We start from the raw sequence: 9,264 nt of genomic DNA, 5'->3' as shown, positions 1-9,264 counted from the left end.
GGAAGGAAGGGTGTGTGGGAGGGGGTGTAGGGAGGAAAGGTGTGTGGGAGGGGGTGTAGGGAGAAAGGGGTGTAGCGAGGAAGGGTGTGCGGTGGGGGGGTGTAGGGAGGATGGGGGCATTGGAGAGGGTGTAGGGAGAAAGGGGGTGTAGGGCGGAAGGGTGTGCGGTGGGCGTGTAGGAAGGATGGGGGTGGGGGAGAGGGTGTAGGGAGAAAGGGGGTGTAGGGCAGAAGGGTGTGCGGTGGGCGTGTAGGGAGGATGGGGGTGTGGGAGGGGGTGTAGGGAGAAAGGGTGTAGGGCGGAAGGGTGTGCGGTGGGCGTGTAGGGAGGATGGGGGTGTGGGAGGGGGTGTAGGGAGAAAGGGTGTAGGGCGGAAGGGTGTGCGGTGGGCGTGTAGGGAGGATGGGGGTGTGGGAGGGGGTGTAGGGAGAAAGGGGGTGTAGGGCAGAAGGGTGTGCGGTGGGCGTGTAGGGAGGATGGGGGTGTGGGAGGGGGTGTAGGGCAGAAGGGTGTGCGGTGGGCGTGTAGGAAGGATGGGGGTGGGGGAGAGGGTGTAGGGAGAAAGGGGGTGTAGGGCAGAAGGGTGTGCGGTGGGCGTGTAGGGAGGATGGGGGTGTGGGAGGAGGTGTAGGGAGGAAGGGCGTGCAGGAGCGGTGTAGGGAGGAAGGGTGCGGCGTTGGGAGTTTCGTGTTCTGAGATACCATTAACTAGTGAGCAAAGGTTGCAGTGTCTCCATGGAGACAAGACAGCAAGCGAGACAGCGTGTGTGTGGATCTAAGGTTAGAGCTGATTAGTAAATGTCAGCTGCACCACTGTGTTCCTGTAACTGCCCTCCACCAGCACGGGCTAGGGTCCCTGTTGGGAGAAACAAACACAGCCAGCTGTGGAGGAGGGGAGGGGAAGGGAAGAATACAATCACAGGGCTGCTCGTGCCCCTCCATCCCAAAGCTAAGCACGTAAGCATTAAAGAGAAAACTTGCTGACACCTTACCTGCGCGGTTGTTACAGCTTCTCATATTCTTCGGTGTCCAGGTCAGGTCATGGATTCCATCAGACCCTCAGGGCTCTTTTGATTCAATGGAAGCACCCGCCTGTTGGCGCATATACCTTATCGGAGTAGTGCAGAATGACTAGCAGATATTCCAAGGGCCTGCTCCTTTGCTTTGGGCGGTGGGACGTTGCCAGACCCTACCTCCTCTCTTGCTTGCTCCATCACATAACAACAGCACTTCGCCCTTCTCTAGCACCTTCCCTCAAGGATTTCCAAGCTTATAAACTCTGCTCAGTGCCCTGTGAACCAGGGACATACAGTTATTGCCCAGCCTGCAGAGACAGATGGTCCGTAACCAGCTCGGGGCCTGAGCTAGGACTCCACCAAGCTGAGGTATTTGCATAGTGCCAATCACTGAAGTATCCCACATCCAGGGCCTCAAAGATATTTAGGCTCTTGACTTCCAGTCAGTCCTCCCAGATATGCTGCACAAGAGGAAGGCAGTCAGGAATACCCAGTGAACCCCCAAATCCATGTGTTCTGAGCCTTGTTCTTTGTAGTGTTTCTTATCCATCCCCACCAACAAAGCACTAACGCACCACTCACTCTTCATGGACAAGGGCGACCTAAACGTTGCCTGGGTTACTTGGCACCATATCCACAACCCTTCAGGTTTCCTCCAGGTTAGGGCTGTGATTTGTCTCTTTTTCTCCTGCCCTTGGCCCCAGGGACATTAATAAATACAGGGATGCACACACGAGCCTGCATGTAAGTCGGGCATGAAGCCATGATATAATTTTATTTGCAGAACCAAACCACAATTGCAAGGTGTCCCAGCTCTAAGCTCAGATGCGTCAGTCCACACCTCATGTCAGGCTCCTTTACCTTTGGGGCAGAGACTGTGTCTTGCTCTGTTCTGAATGGTTCAATCATGCGGTTCATGCTTGAGAAATATAGTAGCAAAGGGAAGTTTAATGGGACTGTGACATAGTGCACTAGCTTCCTCTTTCCAAGACTTGAGTTAGGTCACAGGGATGGTGTGTACTGGCTTCATTCCAGCCTCCTGTAGTCGGAGGAAATCAATGGACACAACACACCTTTTGGATACAAGACCTCTGGTAATTTGGTAGCCTCCTTCAATGGTTCATAAAGCCATTAGCAAACACAATTCACTGGTTTAGTTTAGCATCATAGGCCATGCCCAGGAACGGTCAGGTTTTGGGATAGAAAGGGCCAGATGAGCAGGATTGAAGCTCACCCATAGGCACGGCCCTACCAAATTCATGGTCCATTTTGGTCAATTTCACAGTCATGGGATTTTTAAAATTGTAAATTTCATTATTTCAGATATTTAAGTCTGAAAGTTCACAGAAGGGATGTCAAATCCCATTTAATTAGTTTTAACCAGTTAAATGTTTAGTTTAACTTATTAATTGATTAAGTGGAGGCGGGCTGGAGCAGCCCCCTCCTGCCCCCTGCAGCCAGGGGCTGCTTCAGCTGGGCTGGAGTACCCCTGACCATAGCACACCTGGGCCGGGCCAACTGTAGATGGGGGATGCTCTGGCTAGGCTGGAGCACCCCTGCCCATGGCAGGCCCCACGGGCCTGAAGCAGCCCCCTGCCTACGGCAGGTGGGGGGCAGCTACAGCTCCCTCCAGTTAACCATCATTGGTAAACATCATCCATTAAGTGTGATGCTTACCAGTTAACCTGTTCACATCCCTAGTTCATAGTGTTGTAACTGGGAGGGTTCTGATCCAAAAAGGAGCTGTGTGTGTGGAGGGGGGGTGTCACAGGGTTATTTTAGGGGGGTTGTGGTACTGATACCCTTCTGTACTGCTGCTGGCAGTGGTGCTGCCATCAGACCTGGGTGGCTGGAGAGTAGCTGCTGCTGGCCAAGAGCCTAGCTCTGACAGCAGAGCCACTGCCAGCAGCTGCACAGAACTAAGGATGGCATGGTAGTGTCACCCTTACTTCTGCGCTACTGTCTGCAGAGCTGGATCCTTTACACTCAGCTCTGAAGACCGCAGTGCTGAAGTACAGGTGGCATGGTATGGTACTGCCAGCTTACCTGTGCCCCGCTGCTGGCAGGGCTATGCTTTCGGAGCTGGGTGCCTAGCCAACAGCCACTGTTTTCTGTCCACCCAGATCTAAAAGCGGAGCAGAAGGGTGGCAATATCACACCCACCGTAAAATAACATTGAGGACTCCCCCTCCCCGCAACTCCCTTTTGGGTCAGTACCCCTAATTTTAGAAACTCTGGTCTCCCCCATGAAATTTGTATAGCACACTGAAGACCAGATTTCCCAGGGGAGACCAGATTTTACAGTCTGTGACACATTTTTCCTGGCCGTGAATTTGATAGGGCCCTACCGTTAGGGCAGCATGTTGTGGAAAAGCCTGTAATACATCTTCCCATAGCATTGGCTGGCGTTCCGAGCCTCTTATATAAGCATTAGATTTTTTTTTTTCCCCCATTGTAAAAAAAGACAGCACAAGCAAAATAGCTGAAAAGATGCATGGCCACAGCTGCAGCTGGCGTAGGGCTGTTCTTCTGGTCACTTTGGCAGTCTGTATGGCAGTTTAGCTGGAGAATCATTTACATTCAGAAAATGCAGGAAGGCAATTGGCAGGCGACCACAGCCCTTATAGAGAAACAAGTGTCAGGGGGTATCAATCACTTTTGTTTGGGATATTGCAGTTCAGCAGAAATTCAGGGGTTATAAAGAGACTCTCTCACGCAGACTAGCAATAAAGGTTGCAGTGCAGATACAGATTACAGGGTTCCCTGGGGGCTGTGACACCTATTGATGGAGGCAAATCCTCTTCAAGGCAGCATGGAAAACCTGGAAGCGAGAACCCTCTCATGCCTTCCTATAGATGGAGCCCACGTCTGTGCGTTACAGCTGTGTAAGTGTGTTACCACAGGAGAGAGAGATGGAGAGGTGTTGGCTAGGGGTGGGGCATGCCTGATTAGTTCAACTTTGCAGGGGCGATTTTGCCAGGAAAAGGGTGTAGCTGTTTGAGCAAGACCAAGTGGGAGGAGGGGGTGGAACCGGGTTGCCAGGGTTGACTATTTCAAGGGCGTAGGGAAGCGGGATGCATGCAGGCCCAGGGGTGCTAGCGATGGGTGCCGGGCAATGTTGGTGCGGTGTTCCGTAGCGGGTGCTGATGGCGATAGGTGAGCTCTTGAGCGATAAGAACACTGGCTTGTTTACCCCAGTTGCTGCAGCATTCAGCCGCGGATCGATCTACTGCTGCAGAGGGCTTGTCTTTCCAAGGGGCTGTGCACTAGGAGGGACAGAATGGGCGAGAAATGCGGCGAAATAGTCACATATCATATATGTCTGTGTGCAGTGGGTCTCAGACAGAGCTGTGGTGTGAAAAACAAAGGGGCACATTCTCTCTCCTGCTACACTCTGTACTGCTCGTACAATGCAAAGGGAATAGAGATTGGCTGCATCCCCCTAGTTTGGGATGAGAGAGTCCTGAGTGGGTGCTGAGCCAGAAGCACAATCAGCTCCGATGCTCTCCTCCCTGCAGGGGCCAGGAAGAGCATGCAGGCACAGGGAAGGAGGAGTGGGTGGACCACGAATCATTCCAGCTTTGCTGAAGTAGGGGATGGTCTCTTGCCAAACTAGTCCTGGTTACAGCAATTCCCAGGTTGCTCTAACCTGCACCAGGGTCAAAAGAGAATCAGGAAACACACCCAGTTTGCAGAGCACAATCTCTGCGAAACAGAAAAGCTGGCCCAAGGATAGAACTTGCATTCAGGAAGGACTGCATTGATGTCAGCTGGTAGTACTGGGTCAGCAGCAGCATTTTGCAAAGGATACAAGTCAGCACCAAAGCAATTCTAAACTGAAAAAAAAAAAAAAAAAACCAACAACCAACCAGAAGCTAGGGGCTAGCATTCAGCAATTTATTAAGTGTAGTTGATTTTAAAATTGGATTAGTACTTTTGAATGGACAGACATGTACGTCTTTTATAGTGTTAACTGCATGTTGGTCCATTACTTTTCCCCAGCCAGTTGTGTATTTTAAGTAAAACAAGCAATTAGTGAAGAAACTTAAAACTATAGCCAGGGAAACAATTGCAGTGAGTGGGTGGGGGAAGAGTTAAATAACACACTCCGGTGCATCTATTGTACATGTTTAAAATTCTGATTCAACTGTTCACACCTGCCGTTTGTGACACGGAAGCTGTTGGCTCCCATTTCTTCTTTTCCCTTTGAGGGTGCCATTTCTGAACAGAGAAGGGGATATCTGTGTTTCCAGTAGTGATGCACACTTATTACCGCTTCCTTCACATTACTGCCTCCTTCATTCCACTTTTCTGCCCTAGATCTCAAAGGCTGTGTCTACACTGGGCCACTTATTCCGGAAAATCAGCCACTTTTCCGGAATAAGCTGCGAGCTGTCTACACTGGCCCTTGAATTTCCGGAAAAGCAACGATGCTCTACTGTACAAAATCAGCCGCTATTCTGGAAAAACTATTCTGCTCCCGCTCGGGCATAAGTCCTTATTCCAGAACACTGTTCCGGAAAAGGGCCAGTGTAGACAGCCCAGTAGTCTTTTCCGGAAAAAAGCCCCGATTGCGAAAATGGCGATCGGGGCTCTTTTCCGGAAAAGCGCGTCTACATTGGCCACAGATGCTTTTCCGGAAAAAGGGCTTTTCCGGAAAAGCAGCCTGCCAATGTAGACGTGCTTTTTCCGGAAATACTTATAACGAAAACTATTCTGTTTTAAGCATTTCTGGAAATTCATGCCAGTGTAGACACAGCCAAAGTGTTTTCCCAATGCCAGGAGCATCATTGTCCCCATTCTATAGATGGGGGAGGAGACAGAGGCACAGAGAGAAGCAGTGACTTGCTCATGGCCTGCCAGCAAGCCAGCAGCAGCCTGGGAATAGAATCCCAGTGCAGTACTCCCGCCACTCTCACCCTGATTCTCTTCAGTAATTTATGCCCATTGGCTCTACTGGGACTGCTCACATGCAAAAAGATGAATGCGCATAAGTCTTTGCAGAGTTGAAGACATCTGCTTCTAGAAGGCTTACAGCTTACTTACGTTGTCGACTTTTTTTCCAGTTTTTATATTGGTAATTTTTTCCCCAACTCACATATGTTACAATCAGGTGAATCGTTTAGTCCTTCCCAGGAGATGCTAACTTGACTTTGCTGCCTTTGCCACTAGCAAAGTATTAGAAATGAATTCCCGGGCTTTACTGGAGAGAGAAAATCTCCCAGCACCAATGTAACAGAAACTGCTAGAAGCTGAGACTAAGCCTCCAATCCTGCTATCAGATGTGCACAGACAGACCTCTGTGGCTGCAAGCAAACTGGCTTGAAGTCAATGTGGTTTCATCCACATGAATCAGCCTGCAGGACCAGGGCCAAAAACTGGACTAGATCAGATGTATCGAGTTTCTTTGCACAGTCCAAATATTTCAGGATTTCAGTCTGTCAAGCTATGGTCTCCAAAATGGTTTAACAAAAAGTCTTGCCTTGCACCCAAAAAGCAATGCCAGTAATGCAGCATTGAGAGAGCATCCCAAACATGAGGATCCTGTGAATATGGAATAAATCATGCCACCATGGACACAAGATGTTATTTTAAAAAGGGCTTCCTGCCCGCTACAAAATATTTCTATTTCCTTAGATTTTGTCTGTTTAGTAGCAACACAATCTGAACTCTCTAACTCCATATCCCTGCTCTTCCATAGGGAGTGAGGAAGGGAGGTGGAGAAAGCTCCCCAAGGTAAAGGGCAATTGAGGGGGCAGATTATCTCAAACCGAGGCTACCTCCTTCCCACCATTAACAGGGTCTTCTCCGTGACCTCCTTGGCTCTCCCAAAATCCTGCAGTCTTTTCTTTTTTAGCAGTTGCCTTCCTCATCATCACCACACCTCATCCTTAGAATTCCTCCATCCCCTTCTGCCAGGGTCCCCTCTAGTTCTTGTAGCTTCCTGCCTCCACCACGCTCCCTGGAGCGAGAAGGGTCAGTAGCAAGGTCCTTTCCCTCTCTTGTATGGCCACCCCTATTGTTACCATCACATCTGTCTTCTCCTTCACCCTCTTCAGCCCCAACAGGTCCTCCTCCACTTTCTGCTTCCTCATCTCTGCTTACCTCTACTAGGGCTGCCTCCTGATCCATTGTCTCTGCCAGCCTCTTCTCCCTGACTACCTCTCCCTGGGTTCTCCCCATCGTTACAGCCTCCCTTGCCCTCTCCATCTCTTCTCTCTCTTCAACTGGGCCCTATCTCAGCCCCAGTCTTTCCCTGCTCCCTCTGCAGGGCCATTACCAGGTGGTGGGCAAAAGGGAGTCCCCCATAGTCTTCAATGAAAGACAACAGCCATTGCCACCCTTTACCATCCGTGTCTGTCCCATCCCCCAATCAGTGTTGTAATGGACAAAATGAAGTGGCTAACCTAACCTAAGCTCCATGTCCCTAATGAGATGTGGCATTAGATTAGCCACAGCTACACTACTGACCTCTCTCCTCTGTCCTTTCTTACCCTTCCCTTTCTGCCCACTGCTGGTATCCCAAAATAGCTATTCCGCGTCTTAAGAGCAAGCCTGTTGTCCTGAAATATAATGGGCTTGCTATTCCGACGTCCCTGAAAACCTCATTGCACAAGGGTGAAGGACATTTCGGAATGGTGCCTTATTTTGAAATTTGGCATGGTGTAGACAGCGCCAAATTTTGAAATAAGCTATTTTGAAATGACATCAAAATAAGCTAAATACGCTACACAATTTGCACTATGCAAATTGTGTAGCTTATTTCGAGGTAAGGGTGTGGTGTAAATGCACCCCAAGGATACGTCTCCACAGCAACATTATTTCAAAATAGCTAGTGTTATTTTGAAATAACTTAATCTGTGTCTACACAGCCGGCAGTTATTTCAAAGTAATGTCGAAATACTGGCAAGCTGGAGGATTTCTTACTCCGACTCCTGTAACCCTCATTGTAGGAGGAGCAAGGGAAGTCAGAGGAAGAGTGCTCTATTTCAAAATAAGTGCCGTGTGGATGCGCCCAGTTTCGAAATAAGCTATGCAGGTGACGCAGCTCAATTTGCATAGCTTATTTCCAGTTAAGCCCTGTTGTGTAGATGCACCCCAAGTGCACCCCCCATATCTATTTCACAAATGGGTCAGTCATACTGGTATGACACCCCCACTCCTCCAGGTGGAACCTTCCTTGGAGGGTCTCACACCATAGAGAAGAAGGGCAAAGTCCAAGTGCAGTAATAGGAGGAGTCCAGGAAGGGGCAGGCCAAGCAGTTCTCAAAATAGGAAGCACAATCTTTTCCGGCCGCTCCTAATCCCCGTGAAATAAAGTGACAGTACCGTGATAATTCAAAATAATCGATTGGCCTCTCCAGAAAATCTTGTTCCGTTTAATCCAAATAGTGTCTGCCCTCTCCCCTCCCGGCTCATATGGCACATTCCACCTTGTTGACTCTTTGCGGTGCTTGCTTGGGTGGGGCCCTGGTGCTGCGCTGGGGAGCATACGCAAATTGCGTAGCAAGTTTGATGGACGCGGCGAGGCGGCCAATCGGCTGCCGAAGGGCTGAGGCGGGGGGCCAATGGGGTCGCGGACCGGTGCTGAGGGAGGCGGGGCGGGCTTCAGTCAGGGCACGGAGTGGAATGGCGGACGGTAGGGGCGGCCCGCCTCGGTGGTAGTGAGCGGAGGGAGCCGGAGCAGAAAGCGAGGCCGCCTAGCGGGGTGAGTGCGCGGGCGCGCAGGGAGCGACGCCCGTCTCCTTGGCTGGCCCCTGAACCTGGGGGCAGCAGCCAGGCCCCTGCCAAATAGGGAGCCGTGCGGCTGGGGTGGGCCCTGCTTCCTGCCATATAATGAGCCATGGGTGGCGCTGCCTGGGGCTCCCCCCGCCTAGGCCTGGCCTGGGGGGCGGGCTCGGCCTGTCCGCTCGGGGCTGGGGGGCTGGCTGCCTCCATCTCCCTGCCTGGGGGTGGCGCTGGAGCAGAGTCTCCCTCACTGCCAAGCGTGTGGGCCCCTGCCTGGCCCTGTGGGGGGCACCCCCTGAGCTGGGGGGGGCGCCAAGGGGGGGGGCTGTTCAAGGGCTTGGCTGCCAGAGAAGGGCAAAGAGCGGGAGAGCCCGTGGAGCCTGCCAGGATCCCTGCGGTATAGCTCTGATTAGCACAGGACGTGCGTTGATAATGGGGCGACAGGCTTTTCTGTAGCACCCGAAAGTAGAGAGAAGAGGCCTGTGAACAGATTTGGGGGTTTGTTGGACGGAGGAGGGTGA

At 51.3% G+C, this 9,264-nt stretch overlaps 1 protein-coding gene across 2 annotated transcripts in view; it reads left to right on the top strand.

Moving 5' to 3' along the window:
• Positions 1 to 8,585: 8,585 nt before the first annotated feature.
• Positions 8,586 to 9,264, top strand: part of WASF2 (WASP family member 2) — a 45,198-nt gene continuing 44,519 nt past the window's right edge. The window contains exon 1 of one of the 2 annotated variants that reach the window (XM_075908843.1): positions 8,586 to 8,723. The gene's annotated coding sequence lies outside the window, so the exon portion shown is untranslated. The remainder of the gene's footprint in view (positions 8,724 to 9,264) is intronic. The other variant, XM_075908844.1, reaches the window with a different exon arrangement.

Source organism: Pelodiscus sinensis, chromosome 25 (assembly GCF_049634645.1).
Source record: "Pelodiscus sinensis isolate JC-2024 chromosome 25, ASM4963464v1, whole genome shotgun sequence".
NCBI classification, from domain to species: domain Eukaryota; kingdom Metazoa; phylum Chordata; order Testudines; family Trionychidae; genus Pelodiscus; species Pelodiscus sinensis.
Note: the sequence above shows the minus strand (reverse complement) of the source record. Positions and strands in the feature narration are given on the sequence as shown.